This window comes from Pan paniscus, chromosome 2 (assembly GCF_029289425.2).
Source record: "Pan paniscus chromosome 2, NHGRI_mPanPan1-v2.0_pri, whole genome shotgun sequence".
Classification (NCBI taxonomy): Eukaryota; Metazoa; Chordata; class Mammalia; order Primates; family Hominidae; genus Pan; species Pan paniscus.
In genome coordinates, this window is record NC_085926.1 from 61,129,585 (window position 1) to 61,142,585 (window position 13,001).

General features: G+C 39.9%; 1 protein-coding gene across 9 annotated transcripts in view; it reads right to left on the reverse strand.

Moving 5' to 3' along the window:
- The window catches only part of FHIT (fragile histidine triad diadenosine triphosphatase), a 1,503,390-nt gene that overhangs the window by 1,433,968 nt on the left and 56,421 nt on the right, over positions 1–13,001 (reverse strand). For 5 of the 9 annotated variants that reach the window (XM_034956787.2, XM_063602793.1, XM_063602791.1 and 2 more), the window contains exon 3: positions 19–135. The exons of 3 other annotated variants lie outside the window; for them this stretch is intronic. The gene's annotated coding sequence lies outside the window, so the exon portion shown is untranslated. Of the gene's footprint in view, positions 1–18; positions 136–12,337; positions 12,432–13,001 lie in introns of all 9 variants that reach the window. One more of the 9 variants, XM_034956788.2, reaches the window with a different exon arrangement.

Here is a 13,001-nt window from a genome sequence, read left to right on the forward strand (position 1 = left end):
AAGCCAACCAAAGCTGACCTGCTAGAGAGTCCTCCAGAGCTCCAGTGTGGGATGACTCACAGCAAGGAGAACGCGATCAAAATTTTTGAGGTGCTTCAGGGTCAGAAAGTTTTCCAGAACAGCTTCTGCGGATGTCTGTGAACAAATATGCCAGCAAGGAAAAAGATCAACTATTTTGCAGGGGAATCATCTTGAACCAGAAGGGCCAGCATGCATTCTAAGTGTCAGGGCAAGTTCCCAACCCTCTGAGCTAGCGCACATCTATTGTGATTCCACACATCTCTCCGTGGAATAATCTGTCCAAGAACACACAAGCGGAGAAGTGCCCTTCTCCATCTACAATCATCTAAATGTAGAGTCATGAGAGAAGGTGAGAGGCAGTGACTTCAAGAGGTGGCCTCTAGACCTCAGAATCCACTCTAATGAACACCCTGTGTTTAAACAAGGGATCTCACATTTCCTCAAAAGGCAGTTAGACACATTCACATACTTAGGAGTGAATCTAAGAACTCTAGAAAGAACGGCACATTTCCCCACTGACACAGTTGTATTGAAAAATCAATCTGTGGCTCTAAGGGAAATGAGAAAACACAACTGGTGATTTCTAGCACGGCATCCAATCTTCATTTTTGTGATCCCTCAATTCTCAGTTCAAGTATAAATAGACTTTTTTCCCCGCCGAAGTAGGAAAAGGATTAAGTAGGCAGGACATTTTCTAAGTTCTGTGTAGCATATGTTCATAAGCTTTCCTTTTGTAGCATTTATGGATTCATTCTGGAGTAGGGTTAAGCCGGAGCAAAGCAATTTGGCATGCTTGCAATTTGCTTTATCAGGAGAAGCAAGCACAGACTGCAGAGGCCACCTCGACCTGAGCAGCCAAGAAGCTTCCCAGAACCCTGAGGGAGACACTGATTATTTTCCTTACAGGGATGCTCAAGCTGAGCCATCCTCCTTGCAAAATAGTCAATGAGCTTCATTCAAATTATCCTCAGGAAAGCAGTGGCCAAGCAGACACAAGTGATCATTATCATACAAACTTAATTTCTGACCAAATTCCACAATCACACTGCTCTTCCTGAAGTCAGTCAGGCAGTATCTATACTGCTACACAAACCTCAGGGTCAGCATTCCAATCCATCCCAGCCTAAGGATCCCATTCAGCAGCAGAGGTGCTTTTCAAATCTGTACATCCACTTCGGTACCTTCTATCCACATGACAGAACACACTGCAGCAGGAGATGAGGATGCAGTAGGATAATTCTTAATGTTCACAATATAATGTTGAATGGAAAAAGCAGTATGTGCCATTTTCTTAAAAAACATGCCCACATAAAGAACTAACTGGGAAAAAAACACCCAGAAATGTCACTTGGAGTCATCTCTGGGCTGTAGGATTATACACAATTTCTATTTTCTTCTCTTAGCTGAACTGGTTTCCAAATATTCTAAAATGCAAATGCATTACTTTTATAATAGTAATAAAGTAATTCTAAAGGGATTTAAATATATAGACTGTGATTCTCAAAATGCAAGAGTTAAAGAAAAAAATAAAGACATAGACTGAACCTTACAAAAAAGATTTTTATCCACAAAACAAAGAAGCATTTTAATTAAAACAATACAATTAACCTGCACCATTAGGAAAGAACTACATCATATTTCACACTCAATTTTGTTATTATCACCATCACTACTTCTTAAGCATCTGCTGTACACAATGCCCTGTAGCGGGTATAAGTACTCAAAAATAAACCAGGTGGTAACTAAGTTATTTACATCACTGGGACTCTTCCAGTGTTATTAAAGTTGAAGAACTTGAAAAGCAGCATTTATTAATAACAGGGGCATTAATCCAGCTGCCTGCCCTGTACTCCACTTACCCAGAGAGTCTCTCCCAGTCCTGCCAAGCAAGATTAAGTAGAATTAAGACGGCAGCTAACCAGGTAGACCTTGTGCCCTGGGCCACAGGTGACTCCGGCAAGGGTGGGCACCTGACCTACATCAAACCATTCAGATTCTTTCCCCCAGGAAGGAGGAATACAGTTAGTCTCTATCGACCCCTTGAATGAGGCACAGGGAGTTGCATGGGTAGCCATAGCTGGCTGGATATGCAAAGAAGCCAGTCTGCAGACAGAAGAGGTGAGAGGCTATGAGGATCCTGAGACAGTCTCCTGCTCTTTAGGATGGGATGCTGAGAGATATGTTTGTCCATTTACCCATCCCACTCTGGTTAGTTTTTGAGGGTCAACCACTTCCTGGCCTAAGGCTTCAGGAAGCTCACCATCTAACCTTTTGTCAAATGAGTAAGCTATCCTGTGGCCTTGTAGAAGCCTCACCTTTCATCGTTTTTGTCACTGTTTGTTTTGTATTGGTTCTTGAAAACAAATTATCTCTAAGACATAGTTGCAAGATTCAGAACTCTGAACTCTCTTCACCCACTCATTACAAGCTGAATCCCTCCTCCTGTCCTTCTTTTCAGATCTTAACTTAAACGTCATTAACTCTGACCACTCCAAATGAGGAGGCCTGCTATGTTTTGCCTCTTGATGTTTCCTAAATAAGATTTACATAACTTTTAATTGTATATGCTTTCTTGGTTTACTAGTTCTGATCTGTCTCCTTCCCTAGGGCATAAAATAATCTGCCCGACCCATGTTCCTTGTACCTCACACAGCACATTCCTAGCATATTACAGGAGATCGATAGTATTGAATGCATCAGTCAGTCATGTAGGTGAGTACATATTCATTCACTCAATATACAAATAATCATTGAGCACTTGAAATCTGCAAGGCTTAGTCCTTTCTTGATAAGGAACTAAGGAACTAATGATTCAAAAAGGAGACTAGGTATATATGCAAAGACAAGAACATAGACACAGCAGACACTGCTGAGGGCCTGTCACACAGAAATTTCCCTCTTTGACAAAGAAGGCCATTACACCATGGTAAAGGGATGAATTCAACAAGAAGAGCTAACTATCCTAAATATATATGCGCCCAATAGAGGAGCTCCCAGATTCATAAAGCAAGCCCTTAGAGACCTATAAAGAGATTTAGACTCCCACACAATAATAATGGGAGACTTTAACAACCCACTGTCAACATTAGACAGATCAACGAGACAGAAAGTTAACAAGGATATCCAGGAATTGAACTCAGCTCTGCACCAAGTGGACCTAATAGACATCTACAGAACTCTCCATCCCAAATCAACAGAATATACATTCTTTTCAGAACCACACCACACCTATTCCAAAACTGACCACATAGTTGGAAGTAAAGCACTCCTCAGCAAATGTAAAAGAACAGAAATTATAACAAACTGTCTCTCAGACCACAGTGCAATCAAACTAGAACTCAGGATTAAGAAACTCACTTAAAACCGCTCAACTACATGGAAACTGAACAACCTGCTCCTGAATGACTACTGAGTACATCACGAAATGAAGGCAGAAATAAAGATGTTCTTTGAAACGAATGAGAACAAAGACAACATACCAGAATCTCTGGACAACATTCAAAGCAGTGTGTAGAGGGAAATTTATAGCACTAAATGCCCACAAGACAAAGCAGAAAACATCTAAAATTGACACCCCCTAACATCACAATTTAAAGAACTAGAGGAGCAAGAGTAAACACATTCAAAAGCTAGCAGAAGGCAAGCAATAACTAAGATCAGAGCAGAAATGAAGGAAATAGAGACACAAAAAACCCTTCGAAAAATTAATGAATCCAGGAGCTGGTTTTTTGAAAAGATCAACAAAATTGATAGACCGCTAGCAAGACTAATAAAGAAGAAAAGAGAGAAGAATCAAATAGACACAATAAAAAATGATAAAGGGGATATCACCACCGATCCCACGGAAATACAAACTACCATCACAGAATACTATAAACACCTCTACACAAATAAACTAGAAAATCTAGAAGAATTTGATACATTTCTGGACACATACAACCTCCCAAGACTAAACCAGAAAGAAGTTGAATCTCTGAATAGACCAATAACAGGATCTGAAATTGAGGCAATAATTAATAGCTTACCAACCAAAAAAAGTCCAGGACCAGATGGATTCACAGCTGAATTCTACCAGAGGTACAAGGAGGAGCTAGTACCAGTCCTTCTGAAACTATTCCAATCAATAGAAAAAGAGGGAATCCTCCCTAACTCATTTTATGAGGCCAGCATCATCCTGATACCAAAGCTGGGCAGAGACACAACAAAAAAAGAGAATTTTAGACCAATATCCTTGATGAACATTGATGCAACAATCCTCAATAAAATACTGGCAAACTGAATCCAGCAGCACATCAAAAAGCTTATCCACCATGATCAAGTGGGCTTCATCCCTGAGATGCAAGGCTGGTTTAACATATGAAAATCAATAAACGTAATCCAGCATATAAACAGAACCAAAGACAAAAACCACATGATTATCTCAATAGATGCAGAAAAGGCCTTTGACAAAATTCAACAACCCTTCATGCTAAAAACTCTCAAAAAATGAGGTATTGATGGGATGTATCTCAAAATAATAAGAGCTATCTACGACAAACCCACAGCAAATATCATACTGAATGGGCAAAAACTGGAAGCATTCCCTTTGAAAACTGGCACAAGACAGGGATGCCCTCGCTCACCACTCCTATTCAACATAGTGTTGGAAGTTCTGGCCAGGGCGATCAGGCAGGAGAAGGAAATAAAGGGCATTCAATTAGGAAAAGAGGAAGTCAAACTGTCCCTGTTTGCTGATGACATGATTGTATATCTAGAAAACCCCATCGTCTCAGCCCAAAATCTCCTTAAGCTGATAGGTAACTTCAGCAAAGTCTCAGGATACAAAATCAATGTGCAAAAATCACAAGCATTCTTATACACCAATAACAGACAAACAGAGAGCCAAATCATGAGTGAACTCCCATTCACAATTGCTTCAAAGAGAATAAAATACCTAGGAATCCAACTTACAAGGGATGGGAAGGACCTCTTCAAAGAGAACTACAAACCACTGCTCAGTGAAATAAAAGAGGATACAAACAAATGGAAGAACATTCCATGCTCATGGGTAGGAAGAATCAATATCGTGAAAATGGCCATACTGCCTAAGGTAATTTGTAGATTCAATGCCATTCCCATCACGCTACCAATGACTTTCTTCACAGAATCGGAATAAACTACTTTAAAGTTCATATGGAACCAAAAAAGAGCCCGCATCATCAAGTCAATCCTAAGCCAAAAGAACAAAGCTGGAGGCATCACGCTACCTGACTTCAAACTATACTACAAGGCTACAGTAACCAAAAAGCACAGTACTGGTACCAAAACAGAGATATAGACCAATGGAACAGAACAGAGCCCTCAGAAATAATGCCACATATCTACAACTATCTGATCTTTGATAAACCTGAGAAAAACAAGCAATGGGGAAAGGATTCCCTATTTAATAAATGGTGCTGGGAAAACTGGCTAGCCATATGTAGAAAGCTGAAACTGGATCCCTGCCTTACACTTTATACAAAAGTTAATTCAAGATGGATTAAAGACTTAAATATTAGACCTAAAACCATCAAAACCATAGAAGAAAACCTAGGCAATACCATTCAGGACATAGGCATGGGCAAGGACTTCATGTCTAAAACACCAAAAGCAATGGCAACAAAAGCCAAAATTGACAAATGGGATCTAATTAAACTCAAGAGCTTCTGCACAGCAAAAGAAACTACCATCAGAGTGAACAGGCAAGCTACAGAATCGGAGAAAATTTTTGCAATCTACTCATCTGACAAAGGGCTAATATCCCGAATCTACAATGAACTCAAATACATTTACAAGAAAAAAACAACCCCATCAACAAGTGGGCGAAGGATATGAACAGACACTTCTCAAAAGAAGACATTTATGCAGCCAAAAGACACATGAAAAAATGCTCATCATCACTGGCCATCAGAGACATGCAAATCAAAACCACAATGAGATACCATCTCACACCAGGTAGAATGGCGATCATTAAAAAGTCAGGAAACAACAGGTGCTAGAGAGGATGTGGAGAAATAGGAACACTTTTACACTGTTGGTGGGACTGTAAACTAGTTCAACCATTGTGGAAGTCAGTGTGGCGATTCCTCAGGGATCTAGAACTAGAATTACCATTTGACCCAGCCATCCCATTACTGGGTATATACCAAAAGGATTATAAATCATGCTGCTATAAAGACACATGCACACGTATGTTTATTGTGCCACTATTCACAATAGCAAAGACTTGGAACTGACCCAAATGCCCAACAATGATAGACTGGATTAAGAAAATGTGGCACATATACACCATGGAATACTATGCAGCCATAAAAAATGATGAGTTCATGTCCTTTGTAGGGACATGGATGAAGCTGGAAACCATCATTCTCGGCAAACTATCACAAGGACAAAAAACCAAACACCGCATGTTCTCACTCATAGGTGGGAATTGAACAATGAGAACACATGGACCCAGGAAGGGGAACATCACCCACTGGGGCCTGTTGTGGGGTTGGGGGAGGGAAGAGGGATAGCATTAGGAGATACACCTAATGCTAAATGACGAGTTAATGGGGGCAGCACACCAACATGGCACATGTATACATATGTAACAAACCTGCACATTGCGCACATGTACCCTAAAACTTAAAGTATAATAAAAAAATAAAATAAAAAAAGAAATTTCCTTCTTTCACCTCACAGGTAAAGCCCTGTGCTGGTTAATTTTCTGTGTCAACTCAACTGGGCCATGGGGTGCCCAAACTAAATATTATTTCTGGATGTGTCTGTGAGGGTGCTTCTGGGTGAGATTAGCATTTAAACAGAAGGCCATCACCCAGTTTGTTGAACAGAAGAAAAGGAGGAGAATGGAGAAATTTGCCCTGTTTCTGCTTCACTGTGTGAGCTGGGATACATGATCTCATCTTTGCCTGCCCTCAGACTGGGATTATGCCATTGACTCCCTTGGTTCTCAGGCCTTAGGACTTGGACTGAATTACACCACCGTCTTTCCTGGGTCTCCAGCTTGCAGACAGCACATCATGGAACTTCTCAGATTCCAGAATCACATAAGCCAATACCTCACAATAAGTAAATAAACCAATAAATAACCTTTTGGTTCTGTTTCTCTGAAGAATCCTGACTAGTATAAGCCCCAGTTTTATTAGGGTGGCCTCCCTCCATAAAGCTATGTACTCAAGGGAAGGTGAGATTATCCCAGAAAAGAGATAAAACCTGATTAGTTTAAAACAGGGAAAGGGTTAACAGCTGCTCTGATATCCCTTTAGCTCCGAGGGCAGCTGGGCAGACCCAGAGCAGCCAGAGACCCCACACCCATGCCCTACACACACATCAGCCACTCCAGCTGTAAGCAGCCTCTTCTGATTGCTTAACATGCCGGCCAAATTGTATTTTCTATGTGCACCATAACAAGAACAAAGTTGGGAAGCACCAATGTAAGCCACCAGGGGTGAGTCCCATTCCGCGTGCCAGTGTCTGATTTAGGAAGGAGCATGGGACTGCAATCAACTAAATGAGACTTAAGGGGAAGTCAGCTCAGGGGTTACAGGAACAGTTCCTTGCTTTTAAAAAGGGACATATAAGAACAGATATTTTATTTTGCCAGTGGATGTTGCCATGTCTGCCTGTGGCTCCCAAAAAGGAACCAGCCATCTTAGAACTATGAAGGCAGCCAGTCTAAGAACAAAGTCAACACACTGAAGATGGCACAGGAAAAAGAGCAAGAAATAGACACTTTGGTAACAATGTTGAGCCACTGAATTAACAAAACTTGAAACTGCACCCCTCCCAGGAGGTCTTATTCCCTGAGATAATTCATTTTTCTTATTCTGATGGGTTTTTATTTGGTGGATTTTCAAATGTAACTTGGTAGAGCAATTCACAAAATAATTGACAGTGCTTAGCAATCTGTCAATAGCTGAGTGCTCAAAATCCTCTCCCTGCTACACAGTGACAACCATCAAAGGCACCCTGGTGGGTCCCCAGTTGCTTGGCAAAAGTGGATTGCAGTTAGATTCCAGACATTTGGAGCCAGGATTCTATAATGCCTTCCCATCAATCATGACATCCCTGGGGCAGCAGGTAGACTTGCAGAGGGCAGGGAGCTTTTTTCTTTTAATTCCCCTATTGTTTGAACCATTTCAAGTTGACTTTTTGATTATTTGCAGCCAAAGGCATCTTCGGTGATAAATCCATCTTCACATAATTAGCAGCAAATTTATGTGGCCTCCTTTGAGCAAAGACTCAGGAGAAAATGACGCAGAGATTCATAATTCCACCCACATTCCCCAAAATCTTTAGATGATAGGTCTTCAGTGAATTCTCTCTACAAAAAAAAGACAACTGAGATGCCAGAAAAAGGATTAATCATGTGATCATCTGACACTTATCACGGGAGTCATAAAGTACCACACAAATGGTGAGGCATCACCTTGTCTCAGTGTTGAATTAGGGGCAGCATAATTTTAAAATATCAATTTGTACTCTTTGTTATCCCTCCTGTGTATACTGTTCCCTTTCACATCTCAAAAACTTCAAGACTTTGCCTTCTTCCGTTTGTCTCCCAGGCATATTCAAACACAAAAGATGCTAAAAGACAACCACCAATCCCCTAAATCCAGTCTCCATTAAAGACTTTTCTTTTTCAAAAAAGCCTAAATTCATTGAAGGGAATGTGTTACATCCCAGCAGAAAGGTCCAAAATAAAGACAATTTGGGTTGTTTTGTTTTGCTTCAAAGTGTTGTTCTTTGATCTGTTTAGGTGGGCAGTTGGAGTACAGTAAGGATTGGGCTTTCCTGGTATTGGAGAGAAGCTGGAGCAGTTCCTTAAAGTAGTGGACGATGGCACCCTGCTTCCTGGCAGAACTCTAGAGAGGTGACAGGACTTTTGATCGGGATACTGATGGGATACTGGGAAAATGACTACCAAGGCCTTGAAGCCACAGCGAAAATCCCAGCCTTCTTTGCACAGATACAACAGGACTACCCAACACTGCATGGACAAGAAGCCTCTCATGGTGACCAGAGTGGACTAAAGTTCAGAGGGCCTTTTTAAAAATGCTTTGTGCTATAACAGACCTGCAGCATTTTTGCACCAATGACCTTAAGTGAGTAGACACTCCAAACACCACTTAGAACTTTCCAACATTTAGAGAAAAAAAAAGTAACCAGTTATGCATGTATGCATGCTTGCAATTCATGCAGCATTCAAAACAATTTTTCAGAATGAAATCTTTAAATCAGAATGCACACTCAGTTTGTATTTTTAGTTGATTTGACACATCATGAGCAACCAAAGGATTCCACAATACCAGGCCAAGTTCCCACTGTAGGGATGGAAAGGTGTGATACCTTTCCTCACCTCTCACGAGAGTCACAGCCAACATTCCTATAACAAAAGACAGGTCAGCAAGAGAAAAGCATAACAAATGTATTTAATCAAAGTTTTATGTGACATAGCAGCCTTCCGAAATGAAGACCCAAGGACTCAAGGAAAATAGTTTTTATGCTTAGGTTCAGTGAAGAATGCACAGCTGTGTAGAAATGTGGTAGAACAAAAGGGGTGTGTTCTACTGGAAATAGAAAATAGATTGGCGGTGGTGGGGGTGGGGGTGGGGATCAGCAAGGCCTGACTATTCAGATTCTTCTTGGCCTCTCTGTGTAACGTTCTTTCTCCCCAGTATGGAGCAGGGCCTCTATGGAATGAGGATCTTCAAGGGAGAAGGAAGAGAGTGACTTTTCTAGGTTTAATGGATTGCTGTGGGGAAGAGACATTCTAGTTTCTATGACCCACCTTAGGGAAGAGGAATTCTGGTTTATATGACTTGCTTAAGGGGAGGAAGAGAAGTAGGAGACAGGATTATGGGAGACTGCCACAAAGACCTTGGTTCTGAGGGCTTTCCAATGTATTTCCTTCAGTTCAAAGTACTCAGCATGCTAAGGTACCATACTTTGGGGGATTGGGTTCTAAGACCCGACACCACTAGTTATTTAATATTTTCCTTCCTGCAAATCCTGCTACCTTAAAAAAAAGGAAAACTAACTGTACAACAGGTAGTTCTGTAGCTAATGAGCATTATTAAATATTTTCAAAACATTCCAATAAAAGGCAATACCAAACTGCTTTTATTCTAATACTTTCTAAATAACGCCACATTCATTTATGAGGAATTGCATTTCCCTCAATGTTCTGGGCATTAATGAAGATTGAATATAAATAAAAGAATTGCCTTATATGTATAGCACTTTAAAGAGTTGAGATTCCCAAATAATACAAAAGCATTTTCAAGTCACACATGGTATGTAAAGTGAAAATGTTCTTGAAGGAAATATCCTCTAATAATACTTACCTACTTCAGAGGGTGATGGGAAGCTCTATTAACACCAAAAGAACACTTTTAGATCTTCAAATAAAAGCACTATACAAATGCAAAGTGTTATTATTATAGTTCTGAAATGATTTCACACCTAGGGATGAGAAAACCCCAGGCCAAATTTTATTGCTTCTCTCTTGATAAACAAGAAATGCCATAAGCAAGGGGTGAGGGGGGTGGTTAGTGGGGGGTGTGATAGTGGGGGAAGTGGAAATCAAACAGAACAAAGACTTCAAAGTTTCTCTTTCACTAGGACTTTGTATTTGCCCAGATGTCATTTAGGGAACTCTCAGGGAAAAAAGAAAAAAAAAAGTCCCTTAAAGGTCAGAGTTAAGTGCAGGGACAAAGTTCTCATTGCTTTTGTACCAGAAAAAGCAACAACCGGCCGAGCTGAAAAAAAATAAGCTTGTCTACTTCTATGGGACACAATTTCTCCCAAAGCACTTCTCAAAAAAAAAGAAAAAAAAATGGCCAGATGAATTATTACTGAATCACCCACTAGTGTGATGATCTCACCTATGAAGTCAAAAGGTAGCTGCTTTAACAGACACCAGGATTTCTAGTCAATTACTGAGAGCACTGAGCAAGACATGTTATTGCTGATGGTAGTGGTGGTGATGATGATGAAGATGATAATGATGTTGATGATCATGATTGTGATGATGGTAATTACGGTAATGATAGGATATGGAACAGAAGTTCTCAAACCTGCTGATCAATGGAATCACCCCTAGAGCTTTTTACAGTACAGATTTTTGGTTCTCCATCTCAGCCCCACTGATTTTGAATCTCTGAAGATAGAACTCAGAAATTTTTTTTAAGTAGCCATCAGGATAACTGAAGTGACAGTATTTGTAAGTAATATAATGATTAAGAATGCAGGCTCTGTGAACAGACTGGCTGGTGTCTTCTCCCAGTTCTAACACTTACTAGTTATGTGACCTTGGAAAAAATACTTAGCCTTAAGTCTCATTTTCTACAACTATAAAATGGAAATACTAATATGACCCACCTATGAAATTGACATGCTATTACTACCTACCTTATAAGGTAGATGCCTAAAGTAGGCACATTTTTTTAAAAGCACATATTAATTCCAAGAAAGACAAAAAATTTTATATTAAAGAAAACATAACAAATACCATTTGGCTTAGCAACAGAAAAAAGTTACATAATCATGATAATGTAAATATTACCTGTTGATTTAAATAAAAATTGTAATATAACTATGTCAGGAGGCTGTGGGGACCAGAAGTGGTAAGAGTGGAAAGGATCAGAGAGCTATTGCTAAAATTGATAAATTAGGAAAAAATAATATAAGTACATTATTTAGAAAGAGAGAGGTAAACACCAGAAATATCAGAATAGAAAGTTGCTAATTCTGGGGAAGCAATCCAGAGACAGGTAGAAAGAAGGCATAGATGTTGCAGTTTTTAAATATTTGCTATTTAATGCTGTTTTATTTAAACAATGTAGATACACTGCTTTGATAAAAATAAAAATAAAATGTAAAAGGTAATTTGTAACGCATATAAGTACAATATGGTATTTCTTTATACACTGAGGTTACTATAAAGCTTTTCAATTTACCAAAACTTGCTTTTAAAAAAAAATGATATAATATCTCCAACTATGCAATCAAAATGTCCATTTCTTAAAAGTGTACAATAAAGACTTACTTTTTCCCTGGCACACTCTAAATCCTAAAAAGATATTTGCTGAATTGGGCCAAGGATGGTGGAAAAATATATAAAGAAAAAAGTTCCTTTGTACAATCAAGGTCACAGCAGGAAGGAGATGACATCTTCACCTGGGGTGAAGGCAGGGTTAAGGGAAGACCACTAAGGGATGGTCTAGTGTGCTGGAGTTAGCAAAAATTCCATTAACACTCCAGAATCAAAGGGGGAAAGGGAAGAGGCAGTTACCAGACAGTAGAAAGAGCTGTAGCCGCTGAAGAGAGGCCCCCAACAGGAACTGTGGCCTTCCTTAGAGGGATACAGCCATTGCCAACCCACAGTGCTGCAGGGAAGAAAGTAGGGAAGAATATTTCAACCTCGTGTTCCCAGGTCTTCATCCAGTTCCTTCCCCTGGCTAATACAACAGAAAGCCAGCAAACAAGGGAGCCCAGAGAATGCCTGCAATAGAGGTTAGGCCCATGGTGCAGAGCCATTTAGAAGAGAGAGGAGCTGGAAGCACAAATGTGAATACCCAGCACAAGCAATATACAAGTTTGTTGTTGTTGTTGTCGTTGTTGTTGTTGTTTAATTTGTCTCTTTTTCCTACTCAGCCTCCTAAAAGAAGCCCCTCAAATTTTCATCTGTTTAAGAAATATTCATGGCATGATAGTAATATACTGATGTTACGCATTTGTTAAAATTTACTAAGCACTTTCATATATATTGTCTTCATGTGATCCTCAAAACAGCCCTGTGCAATAAATAGGGCAAAAGTTATCCTCATTTTACAGGTGAGGAACCTGAGATCTTAAAGAAAGTTAGGAATCTTGCACAGAGTCACAAAGCTAGCAAATGGCAGAGCCAAAACTAGAAGGAATGTTTCCTAATACCCCAGCTAAGGCTTTTCCTTCCA